Raw genomic sequence first — 19,689 nt, 5'->3', positions numbered from 1 at the left:
ACTTAAGAAATACTCTCAGAACTGTGTCTTCTCAAGTCAGACAAATATACATAGACACATGTGCATAGGTGGCTTTGCTGGTGCCCTTGCTTGTTCAGAAATGTAACAAGAGCATAACAAATACAAGTCGGTATTTTGATTGGGCAGAATCACTTTTTTCAATCGATTCCACAAATGTAGACAAAGGCCTTGATTCCTTCTGCCCTCCTACTTGTCCAAAATCTACATTAATCTTTCCATCAAATTAAAAAAAAAAAAAATAGGGCATTGTCACCTTTTTGGGCTATTCTGAGAGCTGCATTTCATCCTAATAAATTTAAAAGAACAATCACTCATGTTTTTAAAAATGGTAGGTTCATGCTAAATTCTATTTCTGCCCATGGCTTGTGAGAATATTCCAAATAAAAACAAGCAGATGTAAACAGAATTCAAAACCTAAAGTCAGTCCACACCTGTGGATGGAGGTGTTCCCACCGGGCCCCTTCCCTGACCTTCTCTTCCAGCGAGCTCCCCGTGTACCAGTGTAACACGTAAGGAACAGAAGATTGGTAATCAGTGCTGGGCAGAGAAGAGCAGAGAGCACGGGGAAATGTCAGTGGCACTGCAGAGCCCAGCCCATGTGGTTGAGAAACCGAGATGCTGGCATTCCTTAGTGCAGACCTTCCTAAACCAGTGTCATTGGAGCAGCTAAAATAGTGCAATTCCAGGAAATGAACAGCCGCTTATAAGCCGTCTTAGAAGGTCATGCCCAGCGCCAGCCTGGAGAGTACATGAAACTTCAAAGAGCCTTCTAGAAGAGAGGCAGCTCTCTCCACCTGGGACAGTCGGATCAGGACTGCACTAATTCCCTCTGGGCCTCTCTTTATGTGGCTACTCCTCTCTGCAAAGCCCAGGCATCCTGTCATTCCAAAAGCTCCTCTCCAAGCAGAGACCACTCAGAAGGCTGGGGGATTTACTGAGGCCAGAAATGAGTGGCCAGAAATCTGTCCCCTTGGTAAAAAAAAACAAAGAATCATGGATGGAAGATTTTCCACCATAAGAGGGGAGCCTTTACTCTGCAGGTAATACCCTCTCAGGAGTCACTTTTGTGGGGGAACCCACAAACACATGCTCATACTGGGGTCCAGGAGACTTCTGGAGAATCTGAACGCACCTGGGCCCAATTAACAGGTCCCCCCACCTGGTTCCTCAGCCCTCTCACCTTCTCCCAACAGCCCCCAGTGCACAATTGTGTTAGCACCCCCCACAAGATATTATAATTCTTTCACAGTTCTCCTCCCCTGCCCCCCACAGGTAGTGTCCCTACACCTTAAGCTGTTCCATGGAAGGAAACAGGTATGGCCACTTCCGCAGTCTCAGACCCGTATGCTAATTTCTGTCCATAATCCAGTGAAAGATACTCGCTTTGATCTGGAAGAATTAAAAGGCTATCACTGTTTTTGTCAAAGAGCTAGCAGAAAGATCTAGACCAGACAAGGGGAAATGAAATGCCTCCAGAGGCCAAAAAAGTAAGTTAAACAAATTTGGTTGGGACTGTGGTGAACTCTCCAGAGGCAAAGCTCGTTCAGCCCCAGAGTCCTTTGTGGGAACAGAGAGCCAGCACGCATGTATCTTACAGTGGGCCAGGAGACCCAGAAACCCTGATTTTTCTATGGGGCATCTCAAGTTTAATTGGAATTGATCCAACATGTGTTCAATATTATTTGGCTCAAGCAACATGTGTCTCCCAACCATGTACTTCCAGGAACCCCCCTTCTATGACCTGAGCCAGACTTACCAATCCACAGCCCATTTTAAGCCAGACTGACTTAAATGGACTCAAACGGAATCTTAACACAATAAAGGCAGCTGTTACTTCCTCAAGTTTGAGCCATAAATCTCCGAAGGCGGAGTGGGCAATGAGAGCTACTGAGTCTTCCAAATCGGGCTTGGTGCCTCCCCTAAAAGAATCCAACCTAATCCTTCCAGGCTGGCTTTCTCACCTCCCTCCTTTACTCGTCTGCCCCAACTGCCAGCGAATGTTAGTCAGAAGAGTCTCCCTGCTATGTGACCTTCCTCTCTGTCACTGTACTGTGCGGCTCACTCTCCCCTCTCTGGTCAGTGATGGGGCCAGAGGAAAGATCAGTGGCGGCTCTTACCCTTGTGGTGTCGATGGTATACTCTCTGCCCTCATCCTGTCCAGCAGAACGTCCATCATCATCCAAGAAGCTCCGCCCTTCTTCCCTCACGGGTGTGTGTGGTACACAGAGGCATTTAGTGGCCACAAGAAGAGAAGAATCCTGTTTTCTGGTTGAAGGGGCCAAAAGCAATCACTGGGAAATCATTCTCACCTGCAGAAGAAGCCAGAGGTCAAGTTTTAGCTCCAAGGAAGAAACACACCCAAGACATTCTAACTCAGACTCAGTGATCTGGGCACTTTACCGATTAGACCCATCTTTTAGAGCCCCATCTCCTCTCATGGACGGAGTGTTCTTCCCCTCCGCCCGCCTCCATGGAAGCATCCCTCTCACTAGACACAGGGATAGGGAGACATCGTTGCCCCAGGACCTGACTTGCAGTCATTCTCAGGCTTAAGGACCCTCAGGTTTTGACTATAGTGGACACTTGGGACATCTCCACTGACCCCAAAGCCAACAAAACATCCAAAGCTAAAATGAGGCACTAGAATTAGGACTGTGGTTATTCACTTCCCACACAGTTTCTTCTAGGAGCATTATTTTCCTGGCTAATTTATCACGGATATACTTATAAGCTTCTAAATGAATACATTTTAATCCATTTCAGAGACCAGTTTCTCAGTGTGACTGCCCTAATAGAATTAACACTGCTGCTCTAATTTGAAATCAATAGGTTTCAAAGCCTGGCCAGATTCGATTTTGCTTTCTTTGTCAATTGTTATATTTCACAGATCAGAAGTGACTATGCATGCTAGATCAGAGTCCGCTGGTTAAAAGTGTGTCTGTGGATGTGTGCGTAGTGTGTCTAGGGAGTTTAAGCTTGTACCAAAACAAAAGGACAAATTTACATTTCTCTCTCTGAATAAATTAAAGAAAGCAAAAAAAGTTCCAGTTCCCAAAAAGGTAAGCCTTGCTTCATGTTGATGCCTTCCCATATATTTATATTAGTATCTAAGCATCCATCCATTGATTTTCATGTTTTCCAATCAATGTTAGGTCTTAAAGGGGGCCCGGGCTGGGTGGGGAGGAGGAAGGAAAGATTGATTCCGAGCTTCAGAAAGAAAATGAAGAAGTGCCTTCGGCTGCGTCAGTCATTAAACAAACATTCATTATAGCTTAAGATCTGCCTGGAATTATCATGGGCTTTGGGATCACACACAAGATACAGTGCTTGCCCCTTCCTCCCTACCCTTGGAGCTCCCAGGAGCAGGACCAAATGTAATAAACCAGCATCAAGGGGGCAAGGGAGAGGGGGCAGAGCAGGAACACCCTGGTCCCAATAATAGCCAGAGAAATCCTTCAATGCATTTCCACCTCTAATAAAGATAACAAGAAAAGATCCAGGAAAAAAAAAAAAATGTGCAGCTTTACCCAAAGTGAATTTCTGAGCTGGGACTCTTTAGCAGAAGAGGTACAACAATCTCAGCAGGGATAAATAAAATCAACTCAGGAGTTAAAGTCCTCCTCCTACTCTTCCTTCTGCACAGCCTCCCAGCAACACAACATTGGGTCAGTCTCAAATATCTGAGTCCCACTGAAATGCTGGAATGCTGCTGTGCCTTTTCTCAAGGGTACAGCACACACATACAGTCTTCTTCTGCCTGCCAGATACCTTTCCAAATGTAGCACATGTTAAAGGAAGGTATGATTAATCTTGCTGGGGGATAATTAACTGCAAACAGCTTTGATATGACTATATTAATTAATGAAGAAAAAAATTAACAAAGTACTTAAGCTATTTGGCACTTCTAAGAAACCCCAACCACTCCTGGGCACTGGCTCATCACAGAAGGACTGGCCCGGGGACAGACTGTGAGTGGGGCCAAGTGTGTCTTTTTTTTTACAAAAACTGGTACTTAGTAGGCCCTCCATCAATGTCTGATGAATTAAAACCTCCTAGCCTGCCTTTTCTCTCTGTCTCCCCACAAATTCAGAATGCCAGGGTTCTGCCTCATTTTCCATCACTATAACTCCCATCCAAAAAACTAGATTTTTGGAAAAGATATAATACCACTCAGTAGCTCTCAGTGTGAATTTATGTCAATTCATACCCCTTCTAGGGCATTCCCATTCTAAGCGTGACTTTTCCATGTAAAATGATAACTAGCATTCTCTGAGTCCCTACAACATGCCAGGAACCTTTCAGGAGTTTCACACACATTACCTCTACCCTCGGCTACTGAAAGTGTTAACTGTTGTGATCCCCATTTTACAGGTGCGACATCGAGGCTCAGGGAAGTGATTTGTCCAATGTCCTGAACCCAGTCGATGCCAGAGCCAGGATTCGAACTGAGGTAGGCCTGCCTGATGCCCCCTCAGCACAGGAAATCAAATGTGATATGACTATATGAGTAACTGATGAAAAAATTTAGTTGTCAGGAAAAGTGAAGGACTGAGAGGAATGAGCAGGATGTGTCCCAAACCAGCAGACCTGAGAAAGAAAAATCCAACACGGTCTCCCCTTCCTACTTAACCATCCCGCCACATGGTTCCACTCTCTACGTTCGCACCACGCCATCAGTGTGTAACGGTTCAGAAGAAGACGGGATCGTCTGTGATTTAGTACCTAAGCAGGCTTCTGACTTTGCTCAGTGATTCAGCAGGATCGTGGCAAAACACATCACGTTCGCTCAAGTATTGCTAGCCTCTGTAGGAAAATCTCTTCGCTATAAAGAGGGAGGCCGTCTACAGCATCCTTCTGGTGGACCCTCCAGCTTGGCTGTATTTCCTGGTGGGTTGATGACAGCATTCAAAAATGCACAAAATGACTGGCTCCGTTATTGAGAGGGAATGGTGAAGATTAAGTGGCCTATTGGACTCTCTCAGCATCCAGAAACAGAACAAAGAAAGTCAAATGGACAAGCAGACAGTACCCAGGGGTAATAATAACTCCTAATGCCCGTCTCCCAGGACTCAGATTCACAGGACTAAGGTGGCTCTCCAACAATTAAACTATAAAATCAGGGTCTGAGAGATCAAAACAGACACTCTGAGGGACACTGCTGCATAGATCTGGGTCTGATGTACTTGCCCAGAATCCTGAGTGTACCTGTTACTGCCCTTCTCACATTGTTCTGAAATGTTGTCAACCTCCGTCTACCCACTAGACTGAGAAGCCTCCAGTTAGGGACAGTGTTATAATATCAGTCTTCATGGTCATTATCCCTGTTACACAATTGTGCTTGACACATTTTTATTGAACCAATTCCTCTCCCCCAAGGCAACGAGACTAAAAAGTAAATTAATTAAAAGAATCAATATGGATAATGAAAGGCAGTTGGTCAGCAAGGGAAGCAGAGGAGGAAAGTGTAAAAGATCTAAGTTGGTTGCCCAAGACCCCTCCCAGCACTTTCCAAAGGTCTCATCCTGTAGAGGCAGAACTGTCCAGCCCTGATGGGGACATCCCAAGTGGATTTTTAAGTGTCTACACCTAGAGTTCCAGGTAGCATTAGATGCCCCAAAACCTCTCCTTGTTCTGATTCTGACTCTCCAAGGCACCTGATGGCGACTTCAGCTTCCAGGCTCCTCGCCGACAGACAGCACACGAGCATGTCCACTCCATCCACTAGATATACCTCTTAGTGGAACGTAATAAGGCAGGAAGAGGTTTAGTGACTCCATTTTCTGTAAGTTTCTATAAGAGTCAATCTGTTAGAGTCTGATCAACTGTGGGACACCTGGAAGTGAGTTTCTGAAGTTGGCAGGCTTCCAGACAGCCTGAGCCTGACCTGGGATAAGGTCACCAGGTGAATGACACATTTAAGCATCATCCTGACAGGCAGCCAGCTTCCCTGGAGATACCCTGCCCTTGACAACCTCTCCAGAAGAGCTTCCCCAGCCTCGGCACTACTGATGTTCTGAGGCCAGACAATCCTCCTGCAGGGGGCGGTCCGATGCCCTACAGGATGGTTAGTGGCTTCCCTGGTCTTGACCTACAAGACACTAGGAGCATATCTCCTCCCTGTCCCCTAAGGTCGTGACAACAAAAATTGCCAAACATGCCCCAGAGAGCAAAACCATCCCCAGTTGGGAACCACTGCTCTGGAGTAGAGTAAAAAGATCGTCGATGCCCGTTTGGAAGCTGGAAGTTCAGAAAGCTCAGAATGGCAGGTGGCACTCATCTGTGTCACACGTCTGTGACACGGGCCAGGGATGTTCCCCTGGACATTTGTTCTTCTAGAATTCAATCATGGCATTTCTGGTATCAGACAAGCAAACTTTGCAAGTAAGAAAAGATAAGAGGCAAGTTAACCTTTTGTTCAGACCTGAAACATGCTTCACGCAATTGGAGTCTAGAGTAAAGGTTAGTGATTTTCTCTGAGAATTTATCTGACATTTGCTAACATTTTTGGTGCCAAGATTATGCACAGGACAGCACACTAATACAGCTTGAAAGATGTCTTACTACAGCTCTCTGTAGGTGGGGGTCCTCTTGTTGACCATACCCACCCCTGACCAAGCTCCAGTCTTGTGGAAACCCATTGAAAAATGCAAAGACGATAGGCCAGTTTAGTCTTGCCCCTATTTATCAATCATAGACTAATTTTCAATAAAATCTAAGAGTAATGCAATAATAAGAATACTAACAAAAGATGAAATTCAACCCTAATTCTATCTTGATTAACTAATGAGAGTTGTAGTCTGAGGTTTTGCTTAAATAAAATTAAAATCTCACAATCAGACCATTGTAATTGGATTTAGGACGCCCAAAAAATTGTCCTTATATTTAAATCTTATAATCCAAAGCAATCAGAAGACTATATCACCTCCCAGTTGATTCAGACAGCAGACTACTAAGAATATCTCTGAATGACTTCGTTTTTCCAAATTATCAAATTTTAAGACGTATGTTAACATGAGAAACCCTTGAATTAACAATGACTTTTTAAAAATCTTTGCTCTGTCCCCAGAAGAAAATGAACACTTCTCAGGACCTAATACATTCAGGGATTAAAAATGAATTTATAGAAGTTCTGGTCTTCAGGGAGGAAACCAGTAAGTGCCTTCCAAAGCAAAGCCTCTAAATTATATTTCAAAAGTTAATATAAATTATATTTCACTTGGCCATCCAGAATGAGTAAATGCAATACCATCTCCAGAAATCCCTAAGGCTTGATGCACGGGTAACTAAACACCATTTTGCTCTCCTCGGGTTCTGTGTTCCTAGACAACCCTCCCTGGGGAACAGAGGGAGACAGCAAGCTGCTGCTGAGTCACCTAGTCACCTCTTCAGAAAAGAAAGCGAGGAAAAGCCCTGTGGAAGGGTGGGCCCCACATAAGAGGGAGCGAAACATCGCAGCCACTGACCCCAGTGTGGTCATCCGCACTTGGTAACAGGGCTCTGGGACACCCTGAGTGGGGGGGCCACCGTTCTACCAGCCCCAGAAAGGAGCTCCCTTGGCTCCCTCCCCATTTCAGGAACCCCCTGAAGCAGAACTGGGCAAAATCAGGGGCTCAGACTGTAGCGAGGACACAGGCAAGCAAATCAGCCCACCCAGGGGGCTGGAGACCCGGGCTCAGTCTCATCTGTCCCTGTGTCTCCTATGGCTGATGCATCAAGCATTTGCACTAACACAGTGATTAAAAGAGCAATAGAGAGCAAGCCGTTTTAGAGAGGAGAGGGGGGAAAAAACCTATCATGCCATGGTACTAGTGATGGAAACTGGCAAAAGGAAACCTTCTGGAGGACACTGTAGCAATGTGTATTACAAAGTCGCAGTCTCCCATCTGAGACTGTCTGCTGAGGGAATAAATTAGACAAGTGTGCAGGGATGGGTATCCAAGGATATTCAGGGCACCAGTAGTTATTCATAAAAGTGAAAAGTCAAAGGCAACCTAAATGTCCATCAACGGGGAAATCGTCAAATCAGGGGGTAGCCAGGTAATGGGATATTCTGTGGCCATTAAAAACACTGAAATAATCGCAGAAAGAGCTCCCGATACTCAAGCAGGTGTTTCAGTACCTCTGGGTGTTTGCATGTCTGAACCCACCTAATGCTCACAAAACTTGAACAAGTAGTATTTTTACTGGATTCATTTTACAGATGGAGGAGCTGGTAAATAGAGAAATTAACTAGCTCTCCAGGGTCAACAGCTACTAAGTGAGAGCCTCACTTGAATTTAAATAATAATGCTCTAAAGCCATCCTCTTAACCACAACACTCCACTGCCTATGGATTCATGAAATGGTCACCACAATATGTTAAGTACAAAGACAAAATAATTACAGTACAACATATGGCATGATCTGATCTTTATAAAAGAGGTCTAACTTTACAAAGGGAAAAAATAATCTCTAAGAATATACACTACAGTGTTAAATGCATCTCTCCCTGGATGCTAGAATTCAGTGACTTTTGTTTTCTACTCTGTACCTTTCAATGCTGTGTGACTTTCTTTGCAAGTATGATGAAACACTTATGTAAATAGTCGTTTTGGGATGCCTGGGGGGCTCAGTCAGTTAAACGTCTGCCTTTGGCTCAGATCATGATCCCAGGGTCCTGGGATCAAGCCCCATGTTGGGCTCCCTGCTCAGCAGGGAGTCTGCTTCTCCCTCTGCCTGATGCTCCCCTGCTTGTGCTCTCTCTCTCTCTCTCTCAAATAAATAAATCAAATCTTTAAAAAATAAAGAAATAATAAATCAAAATAAAATAATAAGTAAATAGTCATTTCTTTTTGGAAAAAATAAAAGATCAAAAGCAGCCTTGGTCAGTACCTGGGGAAGGGAAGGGGGAACAGGCTAGACATTAAGTGAACATACAGATTTGGGTGAGGTAGGATCTTCCCTGATGGTCTCCTTTGGCATCTGTAGAATCATAAGCTTCTGCTGCTCACGCACGTCTGCTCTGTGGCGGACACTGTCCCGGCAACTACAGAGAACAGAAGATAACATGGCTCCTGCCCTCAGAGCTTATGGTTGGTTAGAAGTGGTTAGAGGAGGGGACAAAAGTAAATAAATAATTGCAGTATGAGCCAGAAGATGTCAGGTACCCTGAGGAGAGGTACCGAGGTGCCGTGGAAATGCACAGGAGGTAAGGGGTACCTCTGGGATCAGGAAGGAGGCACGACTCCAGGAACAGGTGGCATTTAAGCTGAGGCCTGAAGGTTGGGTCAGACACCGACAAGTAAAGAAGACAGTAAGAGTAAGAAGGTCGTTCTCCGAGGAGAGGAAGGAACCCACACAAAGCCACAGGGGCGAGAAAGCTTGTGGTATGCACAGAGACCAGAAAATAACTATTTTCTGGCTAATGGAGCCCTGTGACCTAGAGATATTCGTGTAGAATATAAAGAATCCTACCTGTACTAGCCAACACCTCTGTGAGCCAGGGATAACCCGGGTGAGTGAGTGACAGACTTAGGAAAGGAGAACGGATTGCAGGTGGCCATACCGAGAATCTACTGAAACCAGGACTGTAACTCAGGTCTCCTGAACTACTTAACCACAAAGAACCAATCAGGGAGACATTTTAAAAAACCTCTCAGTGGGGCACCTGGGTGGCTCAGTGGGTTAAAGCCTCTGCTTTCAGCTCAGGTCATGATCCCAGGGTCCTGGGATCGAGTCCCACATCGGGTTCTCTGCTCAGCAGGGAGCCTGCTTCCCCCTCCCTCTCTCTCTGCCTGCCTCTCTGCCTGCTTGTGATCTCTGTCAAATAAATAAATAAAAAATCTTTAAAAAACAAAACAAAACCTCTCAGAGTTATGGCCATTTCCAGAACGTCTGGAAAATTAGAGGCTGGTTTTGGGTACAGCAATCCACCAGGCACTGCTGACCTAGGATGACAGTGAATCCAGCAATGTCTGTGAAGCGCAGACAGTGGCAAGACCAGAAACGTAGGCAACATCTCAAGAATTTACCCCACTTCTCTCTTCACCTCCCCCGAACAGCACAGGAAAGCAGGGCTCGCTGGGTGTCATACGCAGACAATGAATCATGGAATACTACATCAAAAACTAATGATGTACTCTTCGGTGACTAACATAACATAACTGGGGGAAAAAAAAGGAAAGGAAAGCAGGACTCAGTAGAGAGAATTCAGGAGATCCTTGAATTCAGATGCGGGGGTAAAAATCTTAATTTGTGCTAATCTCTAACTAAAATTTAGTTATTCCTGCCATTAAAAATGCAGGCAGTGGCCCAGGGCAGTAAACGGCAGGACCAGTGACTTCACCCCTTTAGAAATTCCAGGTAATTTCATATCATAGCACACTTGTTCCAGGTCTCAGAAAATAATCACAGAAGTTCATTACTTCCTTGAAATCACGATAGTTACAGACCTACTGCTAGATTATCCTTAAGGAGTTGATATAGAAGCACATACATCACTAAATCGTAAGTTGGTTTAAATATTTTGATAACACTGTATTTCCATACAATTGGATTCCTTTATATTTTGTGGCTCTTGTTTTTTTTTTTGTTTGTTTGTTTTTAATTTAAGGACCCTGTTCTGGTGGTCCATAGGCTCCCCCAGACTACCAAAAGAGTCCATGGCACAAAAAGGGTTAAGAGTCCATTAGCTAGGGTGACTGGGTGGCTTAGTAGTTAAGCAGCTGCCTTCAGCTCAGGTCATGACCCCAGGATCCTGGGATCCAGGCCCACATCAGGCTCCCTGCTCAGCAGGAAGCCTGCCTCTCCCTCTCCCGCTCCCCCTGCTTATGTTCTCTCTCTGTCTCTCTCTCTCAATCTGCCAAATAAATAAATAAATATATCTTTAAAAAGAAAAGAAAAGAAAAGAATCCATTAGCTAGAGATCTTGTTAAAATGTAACTCATACCATGTCACTCATTCTTTTTCACTCTTCAATGTCTTCCATCTTCCTCAAAGCAAAACTCCCTTCCTCCCATGTTATTTGTCTCTTTTCATCTCCTTCCCCCTCTTTCTTTCATTCCCAACCAGCATATTGGTGTCCCTGTTATTCCTTCATCATTCCTGCCTCAGGGCCTTTGCACTGACTGATCCCTGTGCCTGGAATGCCCTATCCATAAGGGATTGCATGGCTTGCTTCCCCTCTCTCTTCAGGGCTGGACTCAAATGATATCTTCCAAATGAAGCTTTTCTTGGCTACCCTATCTAAAATGCCCCTACTGAAACTCCCATCCCCCCATCCCCCCACTCCCTGCTCTATTTTTTTCTCCTAAGCATTTATCACTCCCTAAATATATACTTCAAGACATGTACTTTATTTTTTTATCATATTTATTATTTCCCCACTCAGACCTCAGCTCCACCGTATCCGTATCCCAAGTGCCTACAACCTTGTTTGACACCCAGTAGGTTCTTAAAAGTTAGTTGTTGCATTAATTAGCTAGGTGACATTTATTATATAGCTTGGCTGCTGGCTGCTTCCATTCCAGGTTGAATTTTAAAGTCTCTCCCCGCCCACTGTATTTCTGGGAAAAAAGAAAAATAACAGCAAATGTGCCTGTGAAACTGTGGTCATCCCAGTAGAAAGCTAGCTTATTTATCAGCTGCTGCTTTTTTTTTTTCCTTAATAAAGAGTTTTCATCAAAGACAAGACAGACAATAGAGCTACCCTATGACCCTGCAATTGCACTACTGGGTATTTACCCCAAAGATACAGATGTAGTGAAAATAAGGGCCACATGCACCCCAATGCTCATAGCGCAATGGCCACAGTCGCCAAACTGTAGAAAGAACCAAGATGCCCTTCAACAGATGAATGGATAAGGAATATGTGGTCCATATACACTATGGAGTATTGTGCCTCCATCAGAAAGGATGAATACCCAACTTTTGTATCAACATGGACAGGACTGGAAGAGATTATGCTGAGTGAAATAAGTCAAGCAGAGAGAGTCAATTATCATACGGTTTCCCTTACTTGTGGAGCATAAGGAATAACACGGAGGACATGGGGAGATGGAGAGGAGAAGGGAGTTGGGGCAAACTGGAGGGGGAGACAAACCATGAGAGACTGTGGACCCTGAGAAACAAACTGAGGGTTTTGGAGGGGTGGGGGGTGGAGGGTTGGGTGAGCCTACTAGTGAGTATTATGGAGGGCACATATTGCCTGGAGCACTGGGTGTGGTGCATAAACAATGAAACTTAGAATGCTGAAAAAATAAAGTTAAAAAAAAAGACAAGACAGACAAATTCTCTCTCTCTCTCTCTCTCTCTCTCTCTCACACACACACACACACACACACACACACACTAAGTCATTAAATCAAATTATGTCATAAGACAAAAAGAAAAAAGCAAATGGAAAAATTGGTACGTGGCATCCAACCAGGAAAAGGCCCAGTCTTGGAGCTTGAAATAGAGGTGACGCTATCATATGAGATCATCACATAGATCCCACCCGCCAAGGGATATAAGGAAACAGGCAGCGCACAACCCAGGGGTAAATGCGGGGAGTAAGTCACCACACAGGCCCTGCTCCACTCGACCTGCTGTTGTTGAAATGTACCGTCGCCCATTTGCAGGCACTGTTGTTCAAACCAGCAAGAATGCACCTGATGCTGGGGAGATCTGAACTCGGCAGGGCTGCCTTCACACACGTACAAGAAACCTCACTCCATTCTGGCCCCTGGAGCACCCTATTTTAATAAGAACAACCAGACCTAAGACTGGATTCCTTGTAGTTACGAAATGTGAGTCGGGGACAAAGAAAGTACTATTTCGTATCTCGTACATCCTTATACGGATCCGATCAAGTCAGTCCCATATTAAAAAGTAACAAAACAAACTCTCCCAGCCCCAACTGCTCTCTGCAGCACAGCTTCTTAAAATCACTTTTTAGACTCGCCCGTCCTTCTTCTTGTGCAATTCTTGCCCTAACACCCCAATAAGCATTTTTGCTAAGGGCACCTCTAGATGACCAAACCCAAAGCACTCTTCTCATCTACACGTGACTTACCTGCCCAAGGCATTTGTCACTGCCCACCTCCCAGCCCCTGAGGGTCACTGATGTCACCTCTCTGACTACTTTCTCACTCTTGGTTTCCTGTGAAACTCTGCTTTGTCTTCCCAAACCTTAAATCTGGGGTGGGGGGGGTTCACAAAATAAAATACCTTTTGGGGGCCATGCAGGTGACTGAAATGAAAAAAGGGGACGTCTGGCTGCTGTGACAAGCTGGAGAGCACCAGCCCTGCCAAAAGGGGACTGATGGTCCTTATTTGTGTGTATCAGGGGATCGGATCGCCCAACTTGTCAAGAACACCCACAAATCTTATTTTTATGTGAACTTTCCCAATTTTCTAAATGTTGACTATTACTGGTTTTAATGTTTTGCTATTGTGAGCCAAATCACAAAAATCTGTATGCGGGAGATAATCTGCAGGCCTCCAATGCCTGTCACTGCAACCCCTTGGGTTTCTCCTGCCCTTCTGCTCCTCACCCTGGGAATTTCATTGCGCTCAGAGGCTGGGTGTATATCTCCAGCCCTGATGTCCCCTCTGCATTTCAGACTCTTACAACGGCCTACTGGACACGTCCACTTGAATGTCCCACTGGGACCTTAAAATAAATGTGTCCACATTTTCCTTTCATCCTCTATTCCCAAACATTTCTCAGATTCCTTTCCTTCCCTTATCCTCCCTGCCTGCTTTAATTCGGGTACTTGGTATTTTTCCATGGTTTATTACAAAACACCTCTAATTGTCTTCCCTGCCTTAGACCCATCTCCATCCTCTACCTTCAGACTCGTTCCCCACCCCAAGTTCAAACTACCTTCTAAAATGCGCAGTCTTCAGGTCCTCTGATAGCTGCCTTTGCCCTTCAGGATAAACTCTGGCCCCAGAGTGCTGGAGTCCGAATCCCAGCTTTACCACCCCCTAGCTGTGAGCCCTTGGACAATTACTTAAGTTCTCTGAGTTTGGGTTTTTTTTTTTTTTTTTTTTTTTTTTTTTTTTTCATTTGTAAACCATGGATACTATCACATGCCACATTAGAGCAGTCATGAAGTTTAAAAATGAGATTATAAAAATAAAGCTTTCTGTGCTTAGTATAAGTAAATGCTCAATGAAATGTTAGCTGACATGATTCCTCATCCACTAGCCTCACTTTCCACAACCAACTGAAACTCTAGAACTGTAAAGAATTACCTGAGATTCTCCCAAAGCATCTTTGACTTCTCACTCATTTGTCTGCTCCGAATGCCCTTGGAGACTCATATTCTTTATAGTAGTCTCCAGAACCAAGTCTTGACCCCAGGACTCTCCCTGCCCCAAACCCAGGCCCCCAACGACCACTGCCTGCCTCCATTGCTTCCATCAAGTGTCTAACCTGCTGAACTGCAGTAGAACAATTTCCTGGAAGCCTCCACCACCACACTATGAGTCCCACAAAGGCAGGACCTATTTTTTCTTAATCTTTATGTCCTTAATGCTCAGCAGAAAAAAATGAATGACTGGAGGAACTTCTCTAATTGCAGATCAACCCAGACCGGCAGGCACCCTCACGATCCGGCTCTTCAGCGTGGGGTTCAGAACGGTTCGGCACACAGGGGAGGCAGCAAGAACATCCTGCCCACCTGTCTAGCCTCGACATCCACCAGTCCACTCCAAACCCCTCTGCCTCAGCCCCATCCCCAAACCACAGTGCACTCTCCCCAAACCTCCTTGAAGCTGTTCCTTCTTCTCCAGTTAATTTGACTTTTGTCCTCAAGAAATCAGCTCAAAGATCACCTCTCTCAGGACACTTCCCTTTGATGTACCACACGTGAGCGCACACACACACACACACACAGGCACAGACACACACACACAAAACTAATGCAAATAGGAACAAAAAAGTAGGCATGTCTCCTTGGAATTGAGCTTCCACTCAATTTCTTTTTTTGGGTGGGGGGGAGCAGGAAGGAGGGTCAGAGGAAGAGGGAGAGAGAGAATCTTAAGCAGACTCCACACCCAGCTTGAGCCCGATGCAGGGCTCCATCTCAAGACCCAGAGCTCGGGACTTGGCGCTCAGCCGACTGAGCCACGCAGGCACCGCTGTTCCCAGTTCCTTAACAACCTCACGGATACACAGTGACATCAGTGTCTGACACATGGCCGACAAGTGGGGGATTTGGGTGGAAGTATGGCTAAATAAATGATCTACTTAAGGGTAAAAGACAAGGATTTTCCCGCTCAAAATGGAGCTAAGAAGGCCACTTGGGAGCTGCCCTCACATACGGGCCTCCCCGGGGGCTCCAGGACACTGGGATGAAGATGCCTCACGAGCTATTGCTTCTCTCTACCCAATGGGAGCACCCAACACATTATGACCTTTCCAAAGGATTGAAGAAAAGCACTTACTGCTACTAGAAGTAAGAGTACTTTTGCCAAATCATAAATCCTCAGTATGTTGGCAAGGAACTCAAGAAACCTAGTGTCTACTGTTCTAGCAAGCTGCCCCAGTAGCTATTTCATGGGGTGAAAGAAAAAAAGTTTCATTTAACATTTTAAAAGATGCAATGCAATAAATACGATCGTTCATACAGCACCTAATCCTTTATTTGGAAGGTAGGAGAAAAAGGTTTTATGCTTCACAATCATCCACATCCAGCTCCTAGAAGCCACCCTGGGAGGAATTTTTTTTTTTTAACAATTTTCCCAGAACTATCTGCTGTGCCTAATTCTATACTTCATCAACATGAAAAAATATATATAAAATAATGAGATTCCCCCAAGACAATGCCAGCCAAAAAGCTTTCAATTTGACTTATTAGCATTAAATCTCTCACCTCTCTTTTTCCAATTCATTTCCTAAGTGCACCCTCCTCTTGGAGTTTCCAAGTTTTCCAAAGAAGGGAGAAGGGGGTAAAGCGGGAGGGAGAACAAGATTCTCTGAAGACTGAGGAATCTTCCCAAGAGTGAAATTCAAGATCAAGCCCCAGGAGAGAGCTTTGGGCACCACCTTGGGACAGACTCCATAGTAAACAGGAATGCACGCTTGAAAAAAGCAAACTTTGTGTACCCTGGAGGAAAGCATGGCTTTCTTTACCTGATTCTTATGCTCAAAATTTTCCATGTCTTGCGTTTCCAACTCAAGTTAGTTTAGCAAGAGAAATTCTAAATAGTTACACACTAGACCAATCTGGTAGCTTCTGAAAAAGTTAACAATAGAATGATACAAACAGAATTTTTTTGTTGTTTGTTTGTTACATAAACTCAGGGGGGAAAATATGGTATTTTTTTTTTTCCCAGAAGCCACATAGTTCTTTCATTTGAAATCACAGATAAAACAATACATTGAAATGCTGAAGTTCAAGTTCAGATAACATTTGAGGAAAAGAGCTAAAACATAGATCATAACAAAAAATTAACATGGCTGCAGATTTCTTTTACAGTTCTCAAAATGTGGTCAGGAGACCCCTGGGACTCCTAAGACCCTTTAAAGTGCCCAGAAGATCAAAACTGTTTTCCTAATCAACTAAGATATTTTCCTGTTTACTTTCCTTCTCTCACAAGTGTCCGGTGGAGTTTTCCAGGGAGCATATGACGTGTGAGATCATAGACTAAAGAAAGAGGCAAGTCTAAGAATCCCACTGCCTTCCATTAAACCAGACAATAAATACATTTCTAAAAATGTAAAACAATGCCACCCTTGCATTTTTTTTTTTTGATAGACAGAGATCATAAGTAGGCAGAGAGGCAGGCAGAGAGAGAGAGGAGGAAGCAGGCTCCCTGCTAATGCATTGTTTTTGTTTTGAAGATAGTTATTTTTCATAAAAATAGGTTATTTATGTTAACATGCAATGAGAATATTACTGTCACTTTAAATGAATTAATAATTATCACCTCCAAATGTAACTATTTTAAGATTTTATCTTTTTTTTTTTTTTTTTAAACAATCTTTATACCCAATAGGGTCAAGATTACGATTTACAACCCGGAGATCAAGAGTCATGTGCTCTGTCAATGGAACAAAGCAGGTACCCTTAAAATGTAACTATTTTAATTTCTAATATATACATATTGGTAGATGAGAGTATGTACTGCCCAGGCTGGAGTCACCGGCAGGACAGGCGTTTAGAAAGTTTCCTCCCCTCTTGGACCGAGTTTTAGTTGAAAGGAGTGCAGCCAAAACTGTAACAAAAGGACACATTATGCTTCCAGAAAAGCCTCAGGAAAAAGCATGGTATGTGACAATAGTAGCTGTTGGTTCGGGCTCTAAAGGAAAGTGTGGAAGGATTCAACCAGTTAGCATGAAAGTTGGGGATAAATTTCTTCTGCCAAAATATGGAGGCACCAAAGTAGTTCTAGATATCAAGGATTATTTCCTGTTTAGAGACCGTGACATTCTCAGAAAGCACATAGACTGAAACACATTATTATTGTAATGCTATCAAATGAAGCTGCCATTTTGTAACTGAAGTTGTGAAATCTTTCGTCATGTAAATAATTTCTATGTCTCTCTTTTATAATAAACTGATGGTATCCAAAAAAACATATTGATAGATATAACCCCCATTAACAGGAGCTTTGCACGGGGTGGGGTGGGGGGAGTAGTTCTCAATAATTTTTAAGCATGGAAAGAATCTGAGACCAAAAAAAGGAATCTCAAATTCTTTTTTTTTTTCAATTTTGTTATCTTGATAAAATACATGTGACATAAAATTGACCATCTTTGCCATTTTTAAGGCTACGGTTCAGTGGTATTGAATGCATTCTTAGTACATAACTATCAGTACCATTTAACTGCCAAACTCCTTGCCTCTTGTCAAACTGAAACTTTATATGCAATTGGTACTTCTTTGTGGTTGGTCTACGTCTATGCAATCAGCAAAGCAGCCCGCACCACCTCTGTACCCTGGAGGGCGTATGTCTGTGTGCGTGGCATGGGGATCTGGGCCCTGTTTCCAACAGAGAAAACTCCATCTCCCTTCAACACCACACAATCCTGGAGTTCCACAAAGTTCCTTCTAGCTTCCCACTCCTATGACATACCTCTGCATTTGCACGTATTCTAAAACCTAACCCCAATATCTAATAATGCCTCAGTGGGATTTATTTCTGAGCTGCTGACACTGACTTACAAACAAAGGGTTGTAAAACAGGACTTGCTTCTATGCTTTTAAATGATGTGGCTGACAGGAGTGACTGGTCGAAAACAGCTGAAAGCAAACCCATTAGAGTTGAGGGCCACATTACAGAACTGCATCCTGTCCTCTTTGTTTCAAAGCCCCATTGAAAGGACACTAGATGAGAAGGCAAAATGCTCTCCAGTGCCTGCATTTTAAGTCTGGGGGGCGCTGGGAGAAAACTCAGTGCGTATCACTGCCAACATGCACCACAGTGACATCTGCTTTCAAATTAGGTCAAGAAGTCTGAGGAAACTGCATAAAAGGTGAAGTTCTCAGGCATAGTATGAACGTCCATGAGATTCCCATTTTTGCATATCCAGAGAGCCTACCCTATAGAATTGTGATTTAAGGAGATGATAAGAGATATCGATACCTTTTTACTCTTTGACAACAATGATAGACAGAGGGGCACCTGGGTGGCCCAGTCAGTTGATTGTCTGACTCTTGATTTCAGCTCAGGTCATGATCTCAGGGTCTTGAGATAGAGCCCCGTGCGGCTCCACACTCAGCGCGAAGTCTGCTGGATAGTCTCTCTCCCTCTCCTGAGAGACTCCTGTCTCTCCATTTAAGGCAATTCTCTCCCTCCTTCTGCTCATGCTTTCTCTTTCTCTCTAAAATAAATAAGTAAATCCTTTTTTTAAAGAAGATATAGATAGATAGATAGATAGATAGATAGACAGACAGGCAGAAGGACACTGCCATATAATGACACTTTTCATTTATACTTTTAGCCTGGAGGCAGAGAAGTTTCAACCCTGAAATAGTCTCAGAGCTAAATCATGGCCAGACGATGTCTAATCACCAAGAGGAGGAGGGGAGAAGGAGGTCTGATGTCAGCAGCCTCATGAAGGAACCACACTTAGAAAACCGGGATCTTAAAAACCCGAGGGAAAAGCCCTGCCCAGGAGGTCTGATTTACTGACCACAAAGACAAGAGTGCTGACCTAACTTTTTGCCAGAACCCAGGCTCCTCCTCTCAATCAAACCTACCAACCACAGTCTTTAGCTGCCAAATTCTCTCATCCCTCTGGCCAATGAAATTCTTTACCTTAAGTAAATGCTAGGAAATACTCTCGGATTCACCTTGGTATATATCAGATAGGGCTTAAGAAAGCCAGACCAGTCCATAAAAGAATGAAAGTTAAAAAAAAAAAAAATGTGGACATATTCAAGTGTCACATTTTAGTCTACTGGCATGTTTTATCTCACCACAATAATTATTTGCCAGGATAGAAGTCTGCATTCTTGAAAGAAGTCTTCAGGAAATAGCAAATGTCTTAAATGATCTTTGGAGTAACTTTGAGTCCTATGGTCCTATCTACCTTCTCATTCCACACAGCTGCAAGGAGATTCCTTTTCCTTTTTTTTTTTTTTTTCCTTTTTTTTTTTTAAGATTTTATTCACTTAGGGGCACTTGGGTGGCTCAGTCCTTAAGCGTCTGCCTTCGGCTCAGGTCATGATCCCAGCGTCCTGGGATCCCCTG

The 19,689-nt window shown here is 44.0% G+C and overlaps 1 protein-coding gene across 3 annotated transcripts in view; it reads right to left on the bottom strand.

Moving 5' to 3' along the window:
* KCNS3 (potassium voltage-gated channel modifier subfamily S member 3) overlaps window positions 1-19,689 on the bottom strand; it is a 38,226-nt gene that overhangs the window by 11,303 nt on the left and 7,234 nt on the right. For 2 of the 3 annotated variants that reach the window (XM_032866886.1, XM_032866885.1), the window contains exon 2: window positions 2,139-2,330. The gene's annotated coding sequence lies outside the window, so the exon portion shown is untranslated. Of the gene's footprint in view, window positions 1-2,138; window positions 2,331-8,937; window positions 8,981-19,689 lie in introns of those variants that run through there. The other variant, XM_032866887.1, reaches the window with a different exon arrangement.

This window comes from Lontra canadensis, unplaced genomic scaffold, assembly GCF_010015895.1.
Source record: "Lontra canadensis isolate GAN:19392208 unplaced genomic scaffold, GSC_riverotter_1.0 scaffold32, whole genome shotgun sequence".
NCBI lineage: Eukaryota > Metazoa > Chordata > Mammalia > Carnivora > Mustelidae > Lontra > Lontra canadensis.
This window is presented reverse-complemented; position numbering and strand designations above follow the sequence as displayed.